Source organism: Cyanistes caeruleus, chromosome 16 (genome assembly GCF_971803275.1).
Source record: "Cyanistes caeruleus chromosome 16, bCyaCae1.hap1.1, whole genome shotgun sequence".
Classification (NCBI taxonomy): Eukaryota; Metazoa; Chordata; class Aves; order Passeriformes; family Paridae; genus Cyanistes; species Cyanistes caeruleus.
In genome coordinates, this window is record NC_141716.1 from 5,717,669 (window position 1) to 5,744,907 (window position 27,239).

Genomic DNA, 27,239 nt, shown 5'->3' on the forward strand with positions numbered 1-27,239 from the left:
TTCTGATCGTGGTATTCTCAGACAGAACTGAGAAGATGTGAACATACTTCTCATAAATGCCCCATCCCTGGAAGTGCTGGATGGGGCTTTGAACAACCTGGTCAAGTGAAAGGTGTTCCCTGCCCATGACAGGGGGTTTGGAATGAGATGAGACTTAGCTCCCTTCCAAATCAAACCATTATGGGAAAATAACCCACTGCATTTGATATATTTTTCTAAACCGGAGAACTCTCATCTGGGTTTGCTCAGAAGCTCTTTGGCTGCAGATTAGGTCCTGCAGCAAAGAATATCTGCAAATTTCCAGAGTAAATGGAAGCTGACCTGGCAATGAGCACCATCCTCATGATGAAATGAGCAGTCTGCAAGATGCAAGTGTGGAGGGTAATAAATATGGGCTGTGGATATTCTGGGCACTCATCTTGAAAAAGAGCAGGGTGTACATTAATAGGAAAGGAAAGTGTCAGAGTGAAAATACCTTCAGTGCGCTGATGCTGGATGAAGATGTGTGAATAAACCATAACCTGATCTGTTAAACTGTTATCTGCTCATGGCTTATATACCCTTGAGGAAATGGTTCATCTGACCAGGAGTGGTCAGAGAACAATTTCCCTCAAGGGGCACAGTGTAAGCTTTGAGAATAATTGATTTTTTGAATGGTGGCCAAATTGCAGGGCTGTGTGCATTTGTACTTCATTTTGGGTCAAACAGAGCATGTTCTGTCCAAAGCGAAATGTCTGACTCCCATACCTTTCTTTAAAACAAGATTTATCCAGAGCTGAAAAGAAACCATGAGTTTGAAATTTTGCAAGCATACAATTTAGGAAATTTCTAACAAAAATCCCTTTTTAATGTTTCAATCTTTGCTAGTTAAAATGATTTATGGATTCAAGCCGTATGGAGTGGGCAGTTTTGATTAATGTTGAATGTGACTTTCAGTGACTAAACCATCCATACAGCATATTCTCTGGGACAGCACTTGAATGTGGTTGAAGGAAAATCCCAATCTGATAGCTGCAATTTGGGATGGTGGCATTTTGAACCCAGCGGCTTTCCAAGGACAGAGGAGGAGGAATTCAGCCATGGCTCCGCACACCTCGGAGGATTCCCCCGCGATGCTTCCAGAGCAGATATTTGGAGCTCTGCTTGGCAGCACACAAACTCCCAGCCCTGCATTCTCATCTCCTTTATGGGTGTTGGCAGCATAAACCAACATTTCTCCTTACAACTTCCCCAGAACCCTTATGTGACGCAGGCCCAATGTCAAGAAATCCGTCAGCTCCTCGGTTACAGATTTTTATCCCCCCAGCCTTTCACGGGTGCTGAAAGCGGCGGCCCCGGGAGACGGCACATCCTCGGAGTCTCACAGCCTGTGAGCTCGGGATCATCTGAAGGGTCTTTCCCAACAGAAATGCTTCTATGATTCTGAGCTGAGGAATGTGATTGTGCAGCTCGTTCAGACTGTCACAGCTCATCACACTGCCAGGACTCCTGTGCACTGAGGTTACAGAGACATTTCCAAAATAAGGAGCAAAATACCAAGGAGATAATTATGGATGGAAAACAGAGATTTTTTTTTTATTATTTTGTTTTTTAAATTTAAAAATATATTGATATATACATCGATGAGCTAAACTGACAAGCTGTGCTTGAGAAAGGAGTAATTGCATCTTTAATAATATTAAACCTGACACCTGCCTTGGCCGATAACACGCAGTCCTGACACTATTTAGCTAACAATTAGGACACACGAAAAGAACGGAGGGGAAAACAGTATTAAACTGAATCTGCATTTTAAAGAACATAAAAATAAAAAGAAAGACTGTTAATTGTCTAACACTTTGCTAATTCAAACAGGCATGCAATTTAAAAATAGCTTTGCATTTTCACTGAAAGAGGAATTAATTATGATTTCTTCCTGAATTCCATATAGGAGAAAAAATATTTAGAACAGGCACAGTGCTCTTAGAAAGAAAACCCCAATGCTAATTTGTATCATAAGCACAATTAGAAGAGATGTCCTCCATTTGAAAAAGAACAGAGAGCTACATAGCTAAAGGATATTATTGCAAAATCATAAATTGTTCAAAGGTAGGAGTGAAAAAGAGGGTCTTGTCTTTAGTGGTAAAATGCCATGTTATCTTGTTTAAATGGCATAACTTTGCAAAAGGCACCACAACATTTCAACCTTTTAAAATGTCATTATTAAAAAATACATATCACAAGTGGTGTCTTTATACACTTCTTTTTTTTCCTTTTTCTCCTTCTCTTTTTTTTTCCTCTCTCTCTCTCTCTTTTTTTTTTTTTTTTTTAAGGGCTAATGTAGTACTTGCAACTTCAAAGGGAAAAGGAAAGGAAATAGCAAAGATGGTTCAAGGTGATCTTGAGCACCACCAAATGTAAATAGGTTTAGAAGCAAATTTGGCTTTGCAGGGTTTCTTTCCCTGTGTGTACATGTTCATCTGTGTTTTAAATAAAAACCACAGGCATCCTTCCAGCTGGGTGAGCACTGTCTGTAGCACTGGGGGTTTGAGATGGCAGGTCCTCCCTGGGCTGGGCCTTTCCCCATCCTGATTGCAGGGAGAGCTGTGGAATGGAACTGGGAGCAGCTCAGACCCCACCAGTGCTGGGAGCCTGGGCTTATTTATTTACTTCTAGGAAGGGCACCTTAATCATCACCACCATGCTGCTTACTCCTCTTTTTTTTTTTTTTTCCTTTTTTTTTTTTTTATATTTGTATTTTACCTTTGCAGTCACACTTGGGTTTCTTCAGGGAAATAAATCTGTGGCTTGGTGTAACAAGAGAAAATTATTTTTTCTCAGTTTGCTGCCTGAGCACAGTGAAACATTTTACCAGCACCTGTTTTTACCAGCAATGGTGGCAAAAAAAAAAACCAACAAAAGGAGGAAGAATGAGACAGCAGAAGTCCTTCATGCAAATGTCAGAGGCTCCCTGTTGATCCAACAGATAGGTGACCATGCAGAAGTTGTCAGGCATTAACCAGGATCATGGAATCCTGGAAGGGTTTGGGTTGGAAAGGTTGAAGCTCATCTCATTCCAACCCTCCCACCCTAGGCAGGAAACCTTCCACTGGACCAAGTTGTTTAAAGCCTTGTCTAATATGGCTTCAAAGCAGGCTGAGTCCATGGCTGGCAGTGGGATTTGCTATTTTTGTTTCTAGATTTTATACAGTCAAAGATTGACCAAAAGCTTAAATTAATCGCTTAAAATATTTTTCTTTCTGTGGAAACTTCTCTTCATCCAGAAGTTCTGAAGTTGATGTCAGTGGGATCATAACTGTGCTTTGGGGAGGATTAAAAATAAAAGGGAGGTTGGGACTCCCCCATCCTTTGATTTCTAAAAGTTGCTGTGTATGGCTGGAGGGAAGTGTGGAACTGTGAACTGCAGTTCTTGGTTCTGTGCTGGGTTGACTGGATAAACTCTGATTTCAGTCCAAGAACCCCAAACCAGGAATTCTGGTGTAGTTACAGCTGGAATATTCTGCAAATAAACCATCAACATGTGTCTAAATGAAGTGTGTGCACACATTCATCTTCCTACAGACACATGTATATACACTCACATATTTATAAAAAGATATCCACTTCCCTAATTTATGCTATATAGAAAACCCCACACTGCTCTTACACTGGGAACACAAATGACTGTAACTGAACTTGATTTGTGGGGTTTTTTTTCAGTTTTTACATTACACTTCTGTCAAATAATCAATGACATTGTATATATGCAGCAGAAGAATATGTATTTATTTATACATATAGAACATGTTATATCTATACATATAAATGGATTATTTACAAAGTATTTCTCAAAATTTCATGACAGTTCATCGTATTGAAGGTGCAGTAGCAGGGGTAAAATGACACTGTTGAGCCCCTGGGGTCTTTTTTAATAAATATATTTTTAGCTTCTGCCTTCTGGAAATCTGCACCAGGCTTTGAAACTCCTGAAAAATTGATTTGCTTTTTTATTGCTGCTTAGTCCACACTATAGGCTGGACACATTTTCTTATTTTAATTGAATCTGCCCATTACGCTGCACAAGTGCCAGGACATCAATTTAATATCTAGATTTTTTTTTGTGAGCTTTCAAACACACACAAACCCCCCTTATTTAATATGGTTGGATGTTTCTATTTCGCTCCTCGGAGTTTTGATTTGTCTATTAGCATTACAGTAGCTGTCCAAGTTGTGTGATATTCCTTGGGAGAAAAAGATATAACACACTAGAGGAATTTTTTTTTTTTCCTCGCTGCTGCTGCTTTCCTGCTGTAGCTTATCTTCTTAACAAAGACAGGACTACAGTGGGTTTCACAATCTGAGGAAAAGCACTTTAGCTGAGAGATACACCAAGGAGGAAGAACTGAGCGAAGATAAACATCCCCACATCAAGAGCACCATGAAAGCGCTCCAGCAAGGAGGGATGTGCAGAGGCTCTCGAGAGCAGCCAGGGAGTCTCTGGCACAAAGCAGGGCTCTGCCCTTCTCTGCTGTGATAATCGTGCTGGGGACAAGTGTTCACCTTGCAAAAGTCCAAATCTTGCTTGTAAAAAAATTTAAATAAATAAATAAATAAATTTAAAAATCGTGCCAAAAGAGAAATCTAAAAAATCCCCAGGAAGCCCAAAGTGCCTGATCCCAGTTACTGCATGAGGCTGGGGGCAGCAGCTCATGCAATAAAAACACTGGCAGTCAGGAACAAGAGTTTATGAATTAAGGGCACAAACAGGTTTAGACTGGGTTGGAGGCAGTGATTGCATCCCTCATGGCTTCAAGTCCATAAATAACTTGGACCATCCCAGTGATGGAGAAGGATAGAGCCAGGCACATGCTTCAAACTGGCTGAAAGACTTGACCCACATCAATTAATTAAACCTCTTGATTAACTTCTCAGAGAAGGAAGAAATAAGCAGTATGAGGCAAATGGAGCTTAAGGTACTCTCTACAATAATTTCCCTTTGTGTAACTGATTTGCTTCCTTTGAAAACCCCTTCTGCATCAAGGATGCAGGAAAGATGCAATGCAAGATTTACATCGCTCACAGTCTGATCAAATCTAAAAAATTACCAGGACAAAGAAGATTGGTGTGCAGAGAGTCAGAGCAGCACAAACTTCTCTGGTGCTCCTAGATGTTCTAGATATGTGCTTCTATTCTTGATTCTGCAGCCCTGTCCTCATCTCCCAAATCCAGTCCTTTACTCACTGCATCATTATGCTGAGTTTTTATCCATTGTCTGTGGAACAGGAGCAGGACAAGAGCCCTGAGAAGCCCCTTCACAGTGCCTGGTTCTGTGATTGCTGTCTGGGATTAGGAAACATAACCCCATATCAAGCATTTTTGTTTAAAATACTTTGGGTCTGTTCTGCTATCATGCTAAATAGCAATATTGTACTGGGGTAAAAAGTGAAATGCATTGATAGAGCTGGGCCCATGTGTAATTAAGGTGGGGCCGTTGTACAGGGGCGCAGTCAATCGGGATTAAGGAGTTTCTTCTCCTGCATTACTTTGATGTAAACCCCTTTCCCCACTGGATCAGATAAACTCCCAGCTTCAGCTGACTGTCAGCTCCCAAACCCAGAACAAAGCAGGGCCTCCACAATCCCAGAGAGAAAAAAAAATTACACTTTAAACGAATCTCAGAAATAAAAACAAATGCCAGAGTTATTCCAACAGGGCTGTATCATGTACCGGTGATATTCCTGGGCAAGGAGGGGGCAGCCCTGGAGCAAATACTATTCATTATTATTGATGAATATTCTCAGGAGAAACAGAGGATGGTGCTTAATGACTTGATCTAGTACACCATCAGAGAAGAGGGAAAAAATAGAATGAAAGATATCCTCAAAAGCAAAAGCTGAGGAATCTTCTGAGCTCTGGCTGGTCCTTTAATTACCCACGCTGCAAGGGAGGAACACACAAAGAAGAGGAGGGTTTCAGTGAAAGTCCTTTGAGAGGAAGTCCTTTTACTACTTGTTAAAGCTGCAATAATGTCACCTGGAGGTTAGTTTTTTCATTAGGACTTTGAGCCACTGGAACATTTAACACAGACTTGTGCATCTAATTTGCCATGTGATTGGCAAAACTACCTGTGCCAGGTGGGCAGGTGCAGGAGGGAGCTGATATAAATGTGCAAGGAATTATTAGGCTTGTAGAGATAATCAGAAAAAAGTAGGGGAAAAAAAGAATGTCAAGAGGTGATCTGGCCCTGGCATGGAGCAGGGATGTGCAAACAAAACCACGATTGGCCAGTGAAGTTTTAGGGAAAGCAATACTTACAGCAACAGACCCGCAGACATGGTCATGCTGCTCCTCTGCAAAGTTGGGCTTTTTTTCCCCTCTGAGTTATCTGGATGACTGGGATAGCCAAGCCAGATGATAAGGCACCTTGTCAGGCAGGTCAGGCAGGTTCAGAAGTGCCTGGTGGCAGCTGCTCTCTGCTTTCTGCTCTCCAGAATCGCTGGAATGCTCCATCTGGCTGCAAGGGAAACCCTGAGACACCTCTCTGCCATGTCTCTGTAGGACACATCCTCAGGACAGCTCTGACAGCTGTGTGGCCTTGCAAGCTCTGGGAACCAGGAATTTCCCCATCACAGCCTTACACATCCCCCTTTTCCCTGAGTGGGGACCCAGAAAATGCCCTGGGTCCTGCTGGGGAGCAGTGGGCTCCTGGAGACCTTGTGCTGGGCACCAGGGATGCTCTGCCACCTGTACCCAGGCTCCAGCCCTGCATGCCCATGAAACCTCCCCAGCTGCCTGTGAGGGCCCAGGACCACCCCAGCCAGCTGGCAGGCAGGGAGGGCTGCAAGCAGAGCAGGCAGAGGAGCCATTAGGAAAATATCCCTGGCACAAAGCCTGGCAGGCTTGTGGTGCCAGGGAGCTGCAGGAGGAGGGGTGGCACAATGCTGCCTGGACCATCCCTGGGCCCTGGGTGACAGCAGGGTCCCCAGCCTTGTCCTTAATGTGGCTGCAAGCTCCAGGTGTTCCCATGGAAGTGATGTCCAGGCTCTGGCACTGCAGCTCCTGCAGCTTCAGGGAGTTTTCTGCACAAGGGCTGTGAGCAGAGACACAACCTCAGGGCTCTGAGGGAGGTGCAGCACTGGAGCTCGCAGGACTCCAGCCAGCAGAAAGGGATGGAAAAGGAGCTGTCTCCCTGCACTTGGAAATACAGGGAGACACTGGATCAGCACTGCTGAGCAATTCTGGGTGCTGTAATTAATGAGATACGGTGTGATAGCACCCCAATCACCCAGGCTGGGCCATCTCTGGCACTGCAGTTTGGATCTGCCCAGCTCCCACCCCACCAGGCATCCCCCTGCTCTGTCAGCAGAAGGGAAAAATCGCTGCCTGATTCTCTCCTCACTCACAGCTCATCTCCCCCCACTGGTTCTGTTAAATGCAGCACATTTCCAAAGAAGCAGATTTTAATTTCAATAAACTCTGTAAGAAATAGATCAGTGCTAAGGAGGGGAGCAGCCACAGGAAGTGACTTTAACTGCTTGGCTGCAGAATATTAATAGGATGGAATGTTATTAGAATAATTTTTCACCGTTTATTAGAATAATTTTTCATCATGAATAATAAATTAATAGAATAATTTAGTGCCACTAGCCCTCTGTTTGAAAGGGTATTTTATTTAAAAGTAGCTTGAAAAGTGGCATTTGGGGAGGTGGGATGAAGAGCAGGTCATGGGTGGAGGAGCTGCTGTGGAGCTGCTTCATGCAGGGACTCACTGCTTGCCTTTATTCCCCTCAGTTTCCTCCTGGAAAACCCAGCCAGGTGAGTCCATCACTGCTGATGGCTCTGAGAGGGTCTTGCTTGGGACAGGAGATGCCTGACACTGAGGATTCAATCCCTGGAATCCTGCAGCTCAGACCCTCCAGCTAGGCATCACCAGACATCCTCTGCAGCTCCACAGTCCCGTGCAAAGTCCCTCTTTCCTTCCAGGAGCCTGGGAAATGGCCACATCCACTCCCAGGTGCATCTACCTGGCTTTAACTCCTTCTTTGCCTACCCCACAGTGAGACACTGATGCTCTTTGCAGTTTTGTGCAAACCAAGAGGTCTCTCTCTCTCTGTCTCTCTCTGTGTCTTTTTTTTTTTTTTTTGTTTGCATCTGTGTGGAAGATAATCATTCCTCGGAAGGCTATTCACACCACAAAAGCACAATGACATTATTCTCTCCCTCTCTCTCTCTTTCTACTGTTTTACTCTACAACTGACAATTAATGTTAGAAAGAACATGAAATGGAGGAGAAATTACAGCAATTTATCAACCGAAATTATAGGTGTAGACACATGTCAGCAGTGGAAACAGTTTCTATCAAAATTAAAGTATTTAGAGATTTTCCTCAAATTTCAAATTATGCAAATCCCATTTTTGTGATATGCTGGTACTGTAGCTTTAATTGCAGGATTACCAGCAAGCTGCAAACTGCACTTGTAACCAGGATTCAGCTCTTCGGGGAGTGGCTCCCTTCTCTAGCACATCTTATTAATTCAACAAAGTTCCCATCTCTTTAACAAATTAAATATGTTTTGCAGAACAGGCAGCGGTTTTCTCGGTTTCAATCTGTCACGCAGGACCCTGCTGTTTGCAGAGGTTACTCGACAGCTGGATGAACAGACAGGTTTGAGTCCAAACACGGATTCAAATGCATATTTATACATAAAACATATTTATACAACAACATCACAGGAACAGCTTGTGCTGCTGAAGTTTCTACAAGCCCCTTTGCAGCGAGGACACTGTTAGCGAAGGTGGGGAAGGAATTTGGATTTCACCTTCTTCCTCCAGGTCTTTCTGTATCAGTTAAAGCTGCTCTGTGACCTCAGGAGACCACATGAGCTCCCACAAGGGTGGAACTTGCTTTTCCTCTGGCACTGATGGGCATGGCTGGAAGGCCCTTGTGCCAGCAAACCTTCCACCGTGTGCTCCTGAGAAGCTGTTTGATCACTGCCAGCCTAATTAGAAGGTACAATATTCAGGGTGTTATTTCTCTTCCTTCCCTCCTTTCATGTTCCTCTGATGTTGCAAAAGGACTGGAGGAAGAAGCGCAGGAGCAGGCAGGAGCTGGGTAAGGCGCACATGGCAGAGAGTGCCAGGAGACTGCTGGGACAAGGAGGGGACACTTGCTGTGCCACACCAGAGCCTGAGGCATCCCTGGCTGCCCTGGGATGAGGTAGTTCCACCCCCAGCATCCAAGAGCCAGGACAAAGCAATGGAGATGGAAAGAGAGGAGAACATGTTCCATCTCCAGAGGAGAAGCAAAGAAATCTCTCTGAGTGGCTGTTCTGTAACATCATTTCCTTACTTGCCCCATGAAAGAAGAGTGGGGCTATCCTTGGCTGCCAAGGCGTGGCACTGACACCTGCAGTGTTTGCACCTCACAGCATTCCATCTCAGTGGTCTCTGGTCTGCATCTGAGTGCATCAGTCTGCCATCGAGCTGGGGTTCTTAGGTGGTTTGCAATGATGCTCTTCAATGCAAGAACACTTCAGCGCTGTTCAACACATCGGGGTAAGATTCACCATCCTACCAGCACTGAGGCTGAAAATCCTTTCTCAGACTCGACTGGGCAGTTATCACATCTGGCTGTAGAAGATCACATGGAATTTGTAGACACTGACAGGACTGTGAGCTCCATGTGGAGAGGTGTAGAGTTTATAACTGGTCCAAACAGCAACAATTTGGCTGGACTTTTTATGCATTTTGCTTGTTCATCTGTTGAGTGACGGGGTGACACATGGCCACTGAAAAAAGCTGGAGATAAACTAGCATTTAATTTCCCTTTTTAGATTGTTCTGCCAACCAGAAGTTAAATTGATGATGTTACTCTTAGGATTGTCATGTACAGGACCAAGAGTTGAACTTGATGATCCTCGTGTCCCCCTTCCAGCTCAGGATGCTCTGTGATTCATTGATACTGAAGGTGTCACAAGGTTCTGAGGTGCATCAAGCATTTCACAGAATCACAGAATGGGTCAGGTTGGGAGGGATCCCCGTGGGTCACCTGGTCCAACCCCCCTGCTCAAGCAGGGCCACCTCAGAGCACACCCAGATGGTTCTGGGTGTCTCCAGTCAGGGAGCTCCACATGCTCTGGGCAATCTGTTCTGTGCCCAGTTACTGCCCAGGGAAGAAGTTCTTCCTCATATTTTGGAGGAACTTCCTGTGCATCAGTTTGTCCCTGTTGTGTCATCTTTTCTTCATCTGAGTCTCTGTTCTGACAGCAGCCCTTGGTGCTGGGGCTGCAGGTGCTGCTCCCATCTGCTCTGTGCTGCCACATCCCCCAGCCCCAGCAGCACCCAGGTCACCTCTCAGGTGTGCATTTTGCATGACCATTTGTACTTCTTCTTTTAAAAACTCCCCCTTCCTTGGCTTTCTCCCCTCTTCCTCAGGGACCACACTGTGGCCACTGCAGGCTGCCATCCCACCAGGGCCAGCGGCTCTCCCAAAGCCAGAGGTTTCCTCTCCCATTTTTGCAGCCCAAGACACAAGCAGCAGATGCCTGGGATCAATCTGCATATGCCAGGCAATGCGGGGCTGCTGACAGCCACTGCATCCAGCTCCAGGAACCACGATATGCTCCATCTGCTGCCGGCCCGGCATAGCCACAGCGGGGAGCTGTACTGCCAGAGGCACTACCCTGGAACAGCTGAATGGCTGAACAGCTGGGGGAGCATCAAAGGACACTTCTCATACACGAGCAGCGTTCTTGGCCCTGTTTCTCATCGCACACACGCCGTGGAGCACAGGCAGAGGAGCCACAGAGGCAGGGACAGGTTATAGGGCAGCCTCTGCCAGCGTTTGTGTCCCCTGAACCCCGCACAGACATGAGAGAGGCTGGGGGAGCTCATGTGAAAGGAACAACTGGGGAAGGAGCTTACCAGCAGTCCACTGCACATTCAGGTGGGGGAGAATTTAGCCTCTATCCAGTGGTGATGCCCCCTGGGTATCAATAATCCTCTCTGCTGCTGTTTGTAGGGAGTGATGGGGTCTGAGCTGAGCACCTGGCATCAGGGAGAGAGGCCAGAGCCAGCCTGTCCCTCTGTGCAAGGTGATGAGACACCCAGGGCAGTCAGCTCTTGCAGGATGCAGGACCAGGCTGTTTGGATACACAGTTTCCCATGCAGGGTGTGTGGAGGTTGCTGAGTGGCTGCACAAGGGTGGCAGCAGGGACTGGATGGGACAGTGATGCCCAGCGCAGAGCTCCAGGCTGGGCGTTGGTCAATGTTACCCTGCTTTTTTATTTTATTTTATTTTTTTTAAAAAGGAACCAAGAAGATGGGGATGGGAATGTTGAGTTTTGCATTTTCAGGTAAAAAGACTGATTTTCCCTAGGCTTGGTGTGGGAGCTTGAGGGAAGGCTACAGATAGTTTTTACCTGAAGCCGGGAAAGGAAACAGAAAGGAAGAGAAAAGGGGAAGAGGAAAGGGAAAGGGAAAGGGAAAGGGAAAGGGAAAGGGAAAGGGAAAGGGAAAGGGAAAGGGAAAGGGAAAGAGAAAGAGAAAGAGAAAGAGAAAGAGAAAGAGAAAGAGAAAGAGAAAGAGAAAGAGAAAGAGAAAGAGAAAGAGAAAGAGAAAGAGAAAGAGAAAGAGAAAGAGAAAGAGAAAGAGAAAGAGAAAGAGAAAGAGAAAGAGAAAGAGAAAGAGACTGGGAAAGGGAAAAGAAATAAAAGAACAATCATTGGGAGAAGGGGGAAAACCAGAATTGATTCTATGATTTTTTTTTTTCCAAAATAATTCAGTGATTCTCATTCAGCTGGTGCTTTTCTTAAAGACCAAAGAGCCTATATGATAAGCATATTTTACAAATTAGGTAGCGATTTATCCCGCTTTTGTTTTAATGATTGAAATGAATGATGTCGTGCCGCTTGCTGCTGCTGCTGCATTCAGCGCCTGCTGTTCTTGGGAGCTGAAGACACTGAGAAATTTGCATACTTAATGCCGGGAACTGGCACAGACTAAATAGCTTCTTTTCTTTCCTCTGTGTTTGTAGATTTACTGTAGTGCTGGGTTTAATCAAAGGCTTTTTAAAGCCGTCCGTGTGCCATTTCACAATGCTGAACTTGCATGTGACAAAGGCAGCTATTTATTACTTATCAGCTTTATGGCAAGGACCACGGGCTACCCTAATTAAAGGTGTAGGGGCAGCGTGCCCCTGCAGGAAAAGGCACTGGCCAGTTAACATTTCTAATCCCTAATCGAGGCATGTCGTGGATTATTTTTCATTTTGTTTTGTTGCTGGTTAAGTATTCAGAAATAATGTTAGGGCTAGGCAGGGAGCTAAGCCAAGTTTGGATGGGGTGTGAAGTTCCAAAGGTGTGAGCTCTCCACGTGGATGCCATGGGCTTCATTGATTGAGGTGCTCTACATTTTCACCTGCACTAGAGCAGGACTGGCTGGGACATTGTTTGCTCCATGAGATGTCACCAAACCAGGATGAATCATTGGATGCCCCATCTCTGGAAGGGTCCAAAGCCAGGTTAAATGGGGCTTGGAGCAACCTGGTCTAGTGGAAGGTGTCCCTGCCCATGGCAGGGGGTTGGAATGAGATGATTTTTAATATCCCTTTTAACCCAAGCAATTCTGTGATCCTGCTATCTGTAATCAAGGGTAAAATGCTCTACAGAGACAAATCCACATCATCCAGCTTTCTTCTGGGCTTCCCTGCTCATTTCTCTTGTGCACGTGGGAGAGCAGAAAACAGAGAGCTGTCATACCCCATCCCTTGGTTTGGGGTTGAGTGGATCATCAGAAGATGTAGAGTGAAAAGCTCTTCTTCAGAAGGAGCTTTAACCTCCCTTCTCATATGACCAGGAAAACCACCCCAAAGACAAGGCTATGGCTCAGAAATCTCTATCTATTAAGATTATCCAACACTCCCAAATCTCAGAAACTTCCTTATGATAACTAGGTTTTGATTTGATAACTAATATCAAATCATCGATACAATTCTATGTTTTCAAAAAACAGCCCTAGATTGTTTGGTTTTGTTCTATCACAGACAAGAATAAATGCTGGACTTTGGTGGATGCTCATAAGTCAGAAACACCTCATTGTGGGCAGGTCTGGATCCAAATCAGTGCCCATGAAACCCTTCAAGAACAGCTACACTGACTGTAGTGAAAGCAGGATTGTCCTTTATTTACTATCAGCAAATTTAGGGCTCCTTTTCACGTCAGTAAGAAATTTCCACAGGCAAATTATTATTATTTTGAGCAGCAAGAAAACAGATTTTTTTCCTCTCTAAATATTTTCCAACTTAAAGAGACAAAACAGAGCGTAGGGGAGAGCAAAGACCATTAATGTCTTGTCTGGGCTGGCCCATAAAGAGGCAAACTTCATAAAAAGAAATAAATAAATTGCCCCCTCCCCCCAACATCTGCTGGGAGCACTCAGAGATAACTGGCAGCTTGAACAATAACTCCGAGGACGGGAGTCCTGGAACAATGGGAGTGGGAAGAGAGCAGCCCTGGCTGTGGCATCGTTTCCAGGCCTTCTGCACACACAATTGGTTCATGGGAATAAAGATCAAGTTGGACCAATAGCACTATAATTTGGGAACAAATATATTGATTACAAGAGAGTCCCAGTGGAATGAATGGGACTCCTCGGGAAGCGCCGTTATTATTCTGCGTGCGCGGGGATTGCAGGATGCGCTCTGCCCGGGCTCTGAATTGATCAGCATGAGATTTTCACCCTGCAAATGCAATATCAGCCTGCTGCAGCACTGCCTGGACACACAGCTGTGGGATGACCCAGCCTGCAGGGCCACTCACACACAGGGATTCCTCCCCACCCCTCTGCTGAGTCTGCTAATTCCTATGGATCCTTCAGAAAAACCTCCTCTCCAGACCCTGAGCTCCTGAACGTCACTGTGAGGGAGGGCATCTTCCTCCTAAAGTGACTGCTTAATGAAAGAAATAAAAAACAGCTAGGAAATATTTAGGAGAAAGGGTAATGTAAAAATAACAGGATTTTCCAAAACCTCTGTAGCTATTAATGATGTTTTAGAGTACAACAATGGGATTAATTTTGAACTCCTAGCTCCCTTTCACCATCAGTGGGTTTTAGTTAAGTTAAGCATTTTATTTAGTGCTGGAAATTGCATCATATCTCTCTGGTTTTATTCCAAATTATTTATTTATTTATATTTAAATTAAAAGATGAGATGCACATCTAGGACTTTGAATTCCCTAATTAACCTTTCTTAAGGCAGAAGAGTCCCAGCATCACCAAAATGATCATCTTGAAAGGAGGTCACCCATCCAGACCCCTGTAAAACTCCTCCAGTTTGAATTACTTCACAACTAGAAGCAACAAGTCCCAAAATTCTGGAGACCTCATTGTCTCTGTCCTCATAACCAAAGAATATCAACCACCTCTTTTTCTGCCACTATTCTGTGACTGCTACTTTAGAATAATTTAAAGTTCTGTTTATTTCCACCTCTTTCTAACATGAGCATCACTGCTGCCTTTTCACTGGTGTTTCCTCTTCTCAGATTTGCTTTTGTCCTTGTTCCTTTGAGTATCACAGCTACTCTATTGTACCTGGCTTAATTTTTATTATTGTTACATTTAAGGCTGAGCTGAGCTTTTCAAACAGATCATCTTTACCTACTTGCTGAGAATGGCTTTTCCAAAGGTGGGTGTTCAATATTTCCTGAAAATTGTTTTTCTTTAATGACTCCAACTTCAGGCTCTCAAGGCAAAAGACACCCAAACTGCGAATCATTTCTTAAAACTTCATCCCTGTAGCAAAGTTAAATTGCCAGGTTGCATTTTCTTTTCTAAATCACTTTCTCTGCATTTTAATTCCTTTCAGTTTGACAGCCTTAAAACAGACAGATCAGGCTGAACCAAAGATTTCACCAAGTCTAAGCTAAGCCTGTTTAAAATGACTGTAACATCCATTTCAAACTAGGAATTATAATGCAAAAAGTAATTTTTTCCCCTCAATACGTAGGTAGCAGCCCTGGGCAGACCCTTTTGAGAAAACATATGCAACAGCACAATGCTGATTGAACCAACCCCAAAAAATTATCAGGGCCAAAAATTTGCAAAGAGGTTTTTGCATTCACCCTGCTTGAAAGCAGAGAGACCGAGTGGTCTTCTGACTGACTGGTGTAGTTAGTGCTAGTCTTGGCCTAAAGGCTGCAGAGACACTTATTTTTGGTTTGTGGTGCCTGCTGCAGCTCCAGCAGCCTGATTTCTGTGCTGCCTCGCATATGTTCACCCACAAAAGCCGTGGACTGCTCTTTTCCACAGATCTCTACCATGAAAGCTGCCATGGCTTTGGAGCTGCTCCACATGTTTGTCTGGCACGTATCTGGGATGGGAGGTGTGTTATCAGGCCAGCCTGGAAGTGTCAGGTGCTGCCAGTGACACTTGGTGATAATGCTCCATATGCAGGAAAAGATGGATGATATCGTAGCTGGGATATTTTTTTTTTCCCCCAGCAAAATGAGAGCTGTAACATTTCACATCTCCTGCCAGGGAGGACACTACCAGAGCATCACTTGCAGGCCCAAACTGGTGATCTTATGTGCTGTAGTAACTGGCTCTCCAGCACTTTGATGATAACCATAATTCCAATTCATAAAATACAACTAGAAAACATTCCTTGAGCACAAAATTTGTGTTATTTATAGACCCATTTCCAGCATCTAATATTTCTACAAGAAATCTAGATAGTATCTTCACTCTAGTCATCATCCAAACCTCTGAATAAATCTACAGTTCCATGATAATCCAAAAGACAGACACAATTAAAGTCCTTGGGTAATCACAAGAGTGCCAAGTGATACCTCAGCTGTCAGGAGGATGTTTCTGATACCTGGTGAAGCACCTGCTCTCCTGATGAAGGCCATCAGACCTCATCGTGAGCTGGACTATTCCCAGCTCCTCACCTTAGAGTGGACAAAGCATTCAGACACCACTGCATGGTCCCCTCTGCCCACAGGACGCAGCACTCACTGTGCTGGTGTTGGGCAGGATAGAAACTTGGCTCTGTCATCGATTTTATTCCATTTTATTACTCTCAGCTCTTCCAGAGTATTACAAACTCTCAGGAGACCTTTTAAGACATTTGCTGATGCTTCACTTATAAATCAAATCTCTCTTTCCTGGATACTTTACTGTGCTCTATCCTCCTCCTGAGCTGTGGGAACAAAATCCTGTGAAGAACTGAGCCCACCTTCATCCTGTCTCCCCCAGAAAGTTTTACGGGAGAAATTTTCCCAGTATGAGCTCAGGTTTTACTGGTCAACCTGGTTTTTGTTACAGCTTAACAAAATTTATCACCTCTCTCTCCAAATGCTAATTGTAACAGGTAAAACCAGCATTTCACTGCTCTTTCTGGATCTGCAAAAGATTATTTTGAGCCTTGTGGTGTCAGGTAGAGGTGACAACTCTTCACCTTCCTGACTGACAAGGCTGTGTCAGATGGTGCCTGGGAGTGTGGGCACCTCTGAGACAGGGGAAGGTTACTGGGGAAGAAGATATTCTCAACCAACATCTTTCTTGAATTGAAATTAAAAGCTGAAAAGATTTATTACAGTAGCATATTCATGCTGCTATATTTAAGGTGATGTCAGTGTTCTCAGCATAATCCTTCTTATGCACTGAGGATTAAAACTCAGCCATAATAAAGTAGCCCAAACCGAGACTTGTCCTCAAATGTTTCCTATTTGAAGCATTAATTTTATTTTATTAAATTAAAAATAAAATCAGTTCAAGAGTTTTGTGGGTTTGGAGATGAGGACAAGGAAGGATTCTGCCTAGTCACTTGCCCCTGCTGATAGCCAGAGAAGTCAAGAGACCCAGACAGAGCAAATGCTGCAAAGAGAGAAAAGTGTCGCTGCTTTTCTTCCTTTGGGCATGGGATATCAGCCTATGGAGTGAAGAAGAACCTTTACACATAAACTAGTGATAAAAATTCAAATAAACACAAATTCCTGTCTGCACTGTGGCCCTTCCTGTGGTGTTCCCAGGACTTTTGGGTACCAGCTGGACTTTAAAAAGCCTTGATTTCCTCTCTGGACTCTGTTTACTCTTGAACATGCTATAAATAATTCATAGGTTTATCTGTTAAAATGACACATAAAATGGCAACAAAGCTACTTTCCTGTGCAGTAGGAACAAATCTCTATAAGGGAACTTGCTTTTTTCCAGTGTATTGTCATTTCCAAAAATACCTAATTTACTGAGTTCTCTTTTGATGATGGCCAGTATTTTTATTCCCTAAGTTCAAATAGGTTATGAATCATAGTTCTGATCATGCTACAGAGGTTTTGCAGGATTCTTTTCCCCTTTGAGCCAGGTGTAGGGCCCCAGGTCAGGATCCAGCTGGCTGTGCTGGATCAGTAGAGTGTATTCAGGACAAGGAATGCTAAAGGAGCATGTGGGAGCAGGAGGAAACCAGACTAATTGTGGGATGTTCCCTACATTGGCCACGCTCAAACCACGGCCTTGGGGACCAGCTGGAAAGAAAGACTGGTGGCTGTGCTGGCCCTGGGCACAGGGAGCAAGGCTGCCTTCATGCAGCCCTTGGGTTTGAGATAAGGATGAAATGGTTCTTTGAAGCTGAGACAGTGAAAGAAGGGGAAAAAATGATAAAGCTGGTGAGAGAGCTTAGTGTTGCTCATAGCATCAGAAATGGCCAGTCAAGGGTGTCCCTTTGGGGAGTTTGAATAGGAAACTCTCCCAAGAGCTCCCTCCAGCTGGAGGAGGAGGAGGGAGGACCATGAAGATGGGTAGTTAGTCCTGGAGCAACATAATATCACCAGGAGACTTTCCTTTCTGAAGATAAGACACTAAAATCTAGGATTCAGGGAGATTGTGGAGCATGAAGGTGTTAAATACGCAAGGTTTGGGTAATACATAGCCTGGAAATGCCAAATTAAATTTACCAGAACAATTTCAGCTTTGATTCCTTTGGGGATATCATGGGCTTAGGATCTTTAAGCTAAATATTCACATGCCTTTTTATCCTGAAGTGTCCATGTGCACAAAGTGCACCTGCAAAGAGCTCCTTTAAAGAGCAACTGATATTTTAATTCCAGAAAACTGCTCAAAGACTGCTCTGGAGGGAATGACTAACTTCCTCTCTGGCTTGTCTATGGAATTCACAAGTTTAGAATTAATTTAGGAGGAGGGTGGTATTCATGCCACTTTCCAGAGGGAAGCACTGAGTCACAAACAAGAGTGCAGTAATTGCAGAACACAAATTGTGATGGTGAAGAGCTGGGTATCTCATGCCCTGGGGTGTTTGCTCTGTTACAATCCCTGCATGCAGCTGGGGCAGCTCAGCACCCCTCTAAGGCCAAATTCCAGGGTATCAGCCTGAAATGGGCATCTTTCATCTATTAAAGACTCCAAAAATGCTAGAACCTGGTGTAGGAACTCTGTGAGGGAGGTAGGAGGGGGTAATACATTATCCAGGTCTTTGGAGACAACTGTCTTAAAACTGGGATGGATTTTCTAGTGGTTTTTATTGAGATTTTGTGATTTGAACTGAAATTTTCCGATGGAAAATTTTGAAAAAAAAATTTATGTAATAGTGATTAGAGGTTTCTGAGGAAAAAAAAAGAAAGAATGAACATCAATCTACTCTGTTCAGTTTTGGACTATTACAGGGGAATATGGAAGGATTTTATGCTGGGAATATGCCTTTTGAAGTTCCCATAAAAATCTGTTCAAATTTGGCCGTGCTAAATGCATTTGTGAAATTACTATTTGCACATGCTCAGAAGAGTCTTTTTTAATTTTATATTTAGCAGCTAAAATCTCCAGAGAACCACCTGAGCAGCTTGGAGCTGTGCCATACCCACAGGCTGATCAGACTCCAGCCCAGGACGTCAGCTTGAAATGTGGGATGGGGAGGGCTTTTCCCAGAAGAGGAAGATTTCAGCCCTATGGATGAGCATATGAATGGCACAAAATAGATGTCATTATACTCTCAAAATCCACAGACAGTATCAGTAGAGACTGAACCAGAGTCTTTGCAACTGCCTTTGCAAGTCAAGAAAAATTCAGAGGAGGTGGAGCTGTCAGACTCTTTGCAATAAATTTTGAGTGATGCTGCTCTCTGAGCACATCTCTGGTTTGGATGAGGTTTGTTGTGTGCATTGTCCAGACAGTCACTGCTCTGATTTTCCTGCTGCAAAGAAGGAACCATCCCACACACGGTGGTGGCACAGAACCTTTCTTCCCACCTTCCCCACTCCTCAATTTTTGGAAAGGCAGCAACACCAGCCTGTCAGCTGTCTGTCCAAATTGGATGTATTAGTTTGGAGCAAGAAGAAAACATCCTTGCTGAGGGGCAGAGAAGCCATTCTTGCTCAGGGATGGAGCAAACAGCACCTCTCCTCTGCATGTCACAGCCCCAGATGTGTCAACACATGGTCAGGTGAGTTTTACCTGACTGTGGCCACAGTGAGATAAATGCAGAAATGCTGTTAAATAGAATTAGGTATTTATTTGCATGGCATTTAATAGTGTTGAATAAAGGTCAGTGTGCTCTTACTGCCTTGCCATTTGTGTTGAGGGAAAGAGAGCAGCTGAGGCTCTTCTCCCCATCTCCAGGATTTCAAACTCTCTTATTTTATAGTCAGGTATTCACAACTACTTTTTATGAATCCACAACATAAAGAGAGGTTTCTTGCCAAGAAAACAAAAGGAACTTATCTTTAAATTCCCATCCACCATGACAACAGAGACTGGATTGCACAGATGCAAAGGGCCATGAAAGAACATTTCTCCAGAAAGCTAACCAGAAAAGTTTGGCTGATACATTTGTCCCAGAGTCATTGGGATTTATCCACATGCTATCCAACATGTCACAGGCAGCCCTGGCCATTTGATGTACTTGGTAAGTCCCTTGGTCCTGTACCTTTTATATTTCAGAGTGAGCTGCTGCAGATCTACCCTTTGACAATGTTCAATTAGCAGGGAGTGATCTGGGACTCACAATTGTCATCTTGCACCTTCCTGTGCACCTCTCACACTCCCTCCAGTCCCAGCAGGGACCAGTGTGTGATGGGAACTGGGATTATGTCCCAGCAAACTTCACAGAAGTCTGTTTGTCACAGGTTCTTCCTGCTCTCCTGTCCCAGTAAAGTGTCAGGGAACGAGGGCCTGAGGGTGGAGCACCCCTCACCCTGCCTTGCAGGACACAGTGGAGCTGCATGGACTCAAGCCCCAGCCCACAGAAATGAAAATACAATAACTCTCCATGTAGGTGATCTCATTCAAAAGGATTTAATTACCTTGAGATGAGGAGTTTCACCGGATTTAGTTTTACACCTTTTCCTGATAATTTTTATGGCCTTCCCTGAGGCTCTGTAGGGCTCAGGCAGTACCACAGAAGTAGCAATATTTCCCTCAAAGAGCCATTCCCAAATGTCTCCTTTGGGTTTTTCATAACTTGGTACTGTACCAGCTCTTCTCACCGAGCTACTGTGTGGAATAATGTGCCCAGGCGAGCATTGTTACTCAAAAACACAAATACTGGAAATGCTGACAGATGGAGGAATCACACTGTTTTGAGGGAAGGAAGGGCAGGATAGGAGCAGGAATATCAGAATGAGTCTTGCCGTTTACATATAACAAGCTACAGCTATATTTGGATACGCTGAGGCATTCACAACCTCCCCAATTGCCAGGCTTTCAAATACACACATTACCACCAGAAGTGCTCTTGCTTAAGTGCTCCCATCTCCAGGATTTCCTTTGAAGTATCTGACTGAAGTAATGTAAAGTGCATTTCAATTGGCAGTGAATGCAGGTTAAATGGTAACAGCACAACAGATCCAGTGTTTGTTCCCTGGGCTTTTTCTTTTACCAGTCTCTCTTTTTACGAGGGTTGGTTACTTACTGTAACACTGCATTCAGGCACCTTCAGTCTATTAAGCCTCTTTCCTGACCCTCTATACAACTGCTCGAGGATGCTGTGAGCTGTATCAGTACTGCTTTAGTACACAAAAAAAGTGAGTAAATGCACTGCTGAGTGCACAGGCTGAGCAGTAAGCGGTGGGTAAACTCCCTTTAGAAATCTGTGCACTTGCATTTACCCTTGGCTACACCGCCGAGCTGGCTGCAGCCTGAGCCAAGCGCTGCGGATCACTTTGGATTTGTGTGTCACCTCCCATACATGTTGATGCAGTATCAACTATTTAACCTTTAAACAGAGTGCTTTACTAATCCATTGGATTGGCTGAAGGACATATATTATGCTAACAAAATAGCCAAGTCTGTGCTGAGCAATGAAATATCCCCCTGCCCATGCCAGACACTCTCTCCGCCTTCCATCGCTGAGCCAGTGCTGCAGCACTGCTCTCTGAAAAGCGACCAAAAATGCAGGAGAGGGAAAGAGATTATCCTAAGTCACTGGCATTGTCCAGAGGTACCTTACCCTGTCTGGACCTGGGCAGGATCTTCCTCAAGGAAAGAGGAAAGACGCAGTGCAAAAGTGGGGAATGGATGTTCCTGGCGGTGAGGCATCGTGCTGATCTGTAATGGAGAAAAGGCTGATCTGGGCCATGCATGTGCCTATACCCCAGCCAGCTGTGCAGGGAGAGGGCAGCCATCAGCTAAAGAGGGACACAGAAGTTACCTCTTCCTTCCACTTCTGTACCACAAAATCAGGTTGAGTGACTTCTAAGGGTGACAGGAGGAGGGATCACATCCTGAACTGCTGTGTAGTCCAGCCAGGCTGAGGCTCTCCCACCAAACTCCTTTTTGTGCTTGTGCCTATGAAGCAGAGATTGGAATTGAACTGCTGCAGTTCAAAAGTGCTTGTGCTTCACACATACATGCCCAAGAGGATTTTCTTTTCATTTTTTTTCTTCTTAAAGCTGTGAGACCTTTTTTTCAGATCCATCTTTTTGGAGGGGAAAGAGGGAGAAAAAGGAATGTTCCTTTAGGGCTTTGCTGAATTAGACCCCTTACATCTGAGCATCCTCCAGATCTGGACGTTGGCACCTCCTCACATCTTCCCCATGGCTTCTCTGAAGCTGCACCCATGATAGATGTTGAACATGCTGTAATGCATATTCCTGTGTAATGACTTTGGTGGGGCCATTACCATGAGTTACACCAGTGACAGATTGATACTTAAGTCAGTATATGTTTGCATAATATCTGTCTGCGTGCCCACGTAGCCCCCCATTACCAGTGCACATAATGACAGCACCAAGAGCCACATGACTGGTGGGTTCAGCCCTAGTCCCTGTCACTTATTGCCATGGCACCCAGCACTGAATCACTGAGGGTGTTTAAATAGGCAGACATTAATTTATAGAGTAAATCATTACAAAATGGAGGAAATAAGTGACTATCATTGGCACTGATTTGATCTAATGGAGCCCCACAGTAAATTGCTAATATTCTCCCTCTCCCACTGTATTTTTTTTTTAAATGAGAAAACCAAGTAAAAATATAAAGCTTTGTTCAACTTGCCACATACATTGCCAGGTGTGTGGTTTGCTGATGATGTACAAATCCAACTCACCTCCTTCCTGCTGCTTTTCCAGCTGGGGACAGGATCTCCTCCTTGAGGTTTCAGCAGAGACAGACCTGAAAATTGGAGGAAGACACATTTACTGCTCTTTCCTACTCTGCCCGTTCCCTCTCTTGTTTGGGAGAAGGCAGCTTTTGGTTCACTCGAGTGGAAGTTGGCTGTCCATTTCCTGATGGCAGCGAAGAGCAGACTCCCATCTGGTTGATGCAGATGCCACTGTTTTGACTTTATCCAGGTGGTCACCCAGCAAACCCTGTTGTGCCTAATTATTTAAGAGGGTTGTGAAACACTAGGTGATTTTATATACCATATGTGCTAGAAAACATAAGCATGAAGATGCTGTGACTTAATGATGTGGCAACTTCAGCTCCGAATCTTCCATGTTTTACGGCTTAAATCTGACCTTTCCCTTTCCTGTAATGCACTTTGTAGCATTTAGCATGAAAGAAGAGCAAATAGAATTGGAGATGGGGAGGTTATCAGCAGCAGTTACAGAGCCATCCTCCACCCTCTATCAAGATAAAGCACTTGACTCATTTTAGAATATCCATCCTAGCAGGAGGAAGGCGGGAGGAGAGAGGGGAGAGCCTGGCCATTAAATGGAATTTCAGGATTTGGAGTTCAGAGACTCTCTTCATGGTGTTAGAGCAAATCACAGACCTCCTTCCTCAGAGCAAAACAACAACACACAGGGTCTCCTGTTCTGGTTATTAATTTATTTATTTTTAACCCAGGTAGTCTGTTGCTTTGACTTCTCAAACAATGGGAAGGTACAAGGAGAGAAGGATAATAAATTGCATTCCCTCCTTTTTGCCATTGCAGGAAACCTTGAGGGACTGTTCAGCAAGCTGGAGCTCTTATCTGCCTTTGGGCGATCTCATTATCAAACCTTCATTTTGCTCCCCAGCAGGAGAGATGGCCTGCAATGTATGATAACCTCTACTTATGAAACTCACACTCCAGAAATCTCTGATAATAGGCCAGCTAAAATGGAAAACCAAAGAGCAGGCACCGGGTTTTCAGCCACCAATAAAGACTACACACATGCACACGCACAGAGGCAGGTACCAACACATATATATTATTTTAGTTTTTATTTCTATTTCTATGCATCAGCCCCACTCTGATAGCACCTCCCAGAATTTAAACCACAAATCTAATAGGAATAATATTTTCCAGCATACCTGAAATAGTATTTTCAAATAAGCCTGTACAATATAGGAGCCTGTATCCCATCTACAGAGAGGTCAGTGAAATCAGTGGGAATTATAACCTATCCAACCTGCTCAGGTGTTTTTATAAATCCCATTAAACACTTATTTAAAGACAGTTAAAAATATGAGCTGTAGAAACAGAAGTAGTTCCTGGGGGTAGGGAAAGAAAGAGGAGAAGAGGGATAATCAAGCTCCTTAAGCACTTGGGTACTTTATACCTTAGTATGATATAACATAACAAAATAGAATATTTTTTATTATTTTTAATTACTTTCCCATAATGATGGCACTGTCCAGTTAATCCTTCATCTTCCAAATCCCCCATTTCTGAACCCTACATCTCTCCATAGGCCGTTGAGGAATAAATGGGTTTGGAGCGCTCCCAGTGCAACCCCTTCTGGGTATGGGCTATAGAAGGTAGGAGACTGAGATCTGGGGAGTTCAGCTGCAAATCCCAGAATTCCTGACCACTTTTCCTGGTTTAGGCTGTGTGTCCTACAAGTCTCCATGCCCAGCAAAGAGATCCAGCTGGCAGGGGGCATGAGGGCACAGTCCCGGCCCACAGCCCTCTCCTGCTCACAGTGTGGGAAGGCGAAGGTTTGGATCACGTAGCAAAGGTGAAGAGGCTCTTTTGAGCCCAGAAAGGACTCCAGAAGGACTCCCCTGGATGCACAACCCCACTAATCCATACATTCCCACTTGCAGGGCTGCGTTCCCCAGCTCCATGAGCTCCCACCAAGAGCAGCTGCTCTGCCATGGAGCAGCTTTGCTGCTCTCCACAGGCAGGGGATTAGGTCATGGGAATCAGCTACAGCTCAGCATCCCTTGGCCGTCCCCATCCCCATCATGCTGCCGTGCCAGAACTTCTTATCATAACCTGAGAAACAGAGCAACCCAGGCTGTGAACTTAATTTTTATTTCCTTTTGTTCTGTACCACTGGGAGATGTTCTGGAACACACAGAATGTGGTGCGAAGGTAAAACACCTGGAAGCATCAACCTCTCTTTTTGTTTCCACTTTCCTATCAGTAAAAAAGGTCACCAATAGTCAGCTGGTCTCTCTCACTTGTGCAGGGAATGCAAAAATATATCTGCTCTTGTGAAACCTCCCTAGGCATAACACACTGCTGCAAATATGATAACACTTTTAATTATATTTTAATATATCATACGGATTATATTTTCAATACCTTAAAAAATAATCAGCCTGAAAAATCCCTGCTAGTGAGGAAATAAAAGCAGAGAACAAAAATATTAAGATATGAAGAGATCTTTCTTATGAAGGCTAAATAGGTCTTATTTCCAAATTTCCATAAAATGGAAACAAATAGGAGAAAATAATCGTAAAAAGCTGCAGTGAGGCACCTGGTTACATGAACAAATCTCGTTGGGATGGGCTGTTCTTTCTGAATAAAAGAGAAAAAGTGAGAGAGTTCCCCACATTTTTCTGCACTGGATCTAGGGGACGTGCTCCTCTGGGGGTGTTTTCTCAAACCAGCAGAGGCAGGAAGGGAAGGGGGAGTTCTCTTGATCTCAGGGCTCCCACCACAGGGAAAGCTCATCCACCCAAGCATTGGGAAAGGAATCATTGTCCATTTCCCACCCCTGGAACTGCTCCAGGTCACGTTGCTTGGAGAAACCTGCTCTAGTGGAAGGTGTCCCTGCCCATGGCAGGGGGCTTGGAATGAGATGAGTTTTGAGGTCCCTTCCAGCCCAAACCGTTCTGGGATTCTCTGATTCCCGTGGTCAGGCTGTGGGTTGTTACCACCACACACACCAGGAGGGTGAACAGGAACCAGCTCACGCTTGCTCGTACCAAATGATTATTTTGTTAGAATAGAGGCTTTCATTTCCAATGCCAACGAGTCCATTACTTCTTAGAAATAACACATATATCCTCTTAAAAGAAGTTTGGGGGTTTCTTTAATGAAAAGCAGAATCACCCCTATAGTAGCCAGGGCTGAAGGCAGATCTGTCTGGGCAGACTGTGCAGGAGGCCTTGTGAAAACAGCAGTTTGTTCAGTAAAGTCAAGTCCACTTCAATGAGCACACAGAGGCCTTTCCTTTAGAAACAGGCAAGGAAACAGGTGGAATTCAAAGCAGTCCCCTTTTCACAGAGGTGTTTTATCTCTTCTCAGCTGTTGTTTTGCAAGAGACAAAGAAATGAGCCCTAAAACCGAGGCAGTAGATCTCTGCTCCCGACATCTTCCAGTCACATTCCACGCCAAGACTGCAGTTGGATTCCTGGGAGCTGGAAGGAGACAGAGCTCGTGCTCACTCTCCTCTCCCATGCTAAGGGCAGGTAATTATCTCTGCATTCCTGGAGGAATGTTACAATAAATATGGCTGTCATTTTTCATTACTGCATAGTGAACAAAGAGAACAAAGAGAACAAAAGAAACTGTGGTTTTGCTAACCTGGGCTCGCATGTGCCTGGATATGTGCAAGGCAGGAGTAGAGGGGAGCTTATTTCTATTATTTAGTGTGAATAAAGCAATCTGGGTGACTGCCTAAAAATTTACCAGTTTTTTTAACTAATTAAAAATTATTCTCTGGGAAAATCCTTCTCTCTTACTTGGTGTCCCATCATTAGGTTTCTTGGCTTAAAATTGAGCTTATTTGAAAGGCAAGAAATGCAATCAAGTCTTCCTAACTTCTACCATGTAAAGCACAAATATTCACTTTCTCATTTTTTCCCCATTTGACCTCTCAGTTGTGGCCAGATTTCTGAATTTATCTTGATGACAAATGTCTCATAATGTTGGAAAATAAGGCAAAGGAATTTGTGTAAATAAAAGTAGTCAGAAATTCTGCGTGTGTGTGTGTGTCTTAGTTCCTTCCCTCCAAAGTCACCCTTGATGCTTCTCCTTCAATGCAGACAAGATAAAATGGAAAATGTTCAATACCCCTAATCACTGAGAATATCTAATCTCAGTCAGCTCAGAGTCCAGCTCTATCCTTGTGGGGTTTTTTTACATGGCTCCCAGGTGTTTTTCCTACCTAAATGAACAGACACTTTGATTTGCCAAACTGTTATTAGAGAAAAAAAAAAAATAAATGAGAAGGTTCACAGTGTTCACACTGACTGCAAAATTATTTCCTGAGTTGCAGAGAGAACAGTTTGCACTCATCTGTCTGAAGTCTAGCAGCAAATGGAAAATTACAGTGTAAGCAAAATTTCCCCTGGCAACTGTCTACGTATGAAACATCAAACTCTGGAAAGGTCTGAAAACCACAGGTCACAACACAGAAGGATCCCAGAGAAGTCTTACCTCTCCCTTTCTCTGGTAAGAGACTTTGCTGAGATCAAGGAGTGACAAATTCACTTCTGCTATATCCCAAACCCCATGCTCAGTCTTCCATGATGTTTTCTATAACTTTTGCATATCCTGCTCTTTTGATGGACATGGTGGTGCTGCCACTTCTCCTCCCCAGGCCTCTGGTCCCTGATGGTGTCTGTTGCAGCCACGTGGGTTTGCTACCAAAATC

General features: G+C 44.2%; 1 long non-coding RNA gene across 1 annotated transcript in view; it reads right to left on the minus strand.

Moving 5' to 3' along the window:
• LOC147650140 (uncharacterized) overlaps positions 1-27,239 on the minus strand; it is a 116,657-nt gene that overhangs the window by 22,676 nt on the left and 66,742 nt on the right. Inside the window, exon 2 of the long non-coding RNA XR_015277063.1 lies at positions 22,529-22,593. This is a non-coding gene — a long non-coding RNA (uncharacterized LOC147650140). The remainder of the gene's footprint in view (positions 1-22,528; positions 22,594-27,239) is intronic.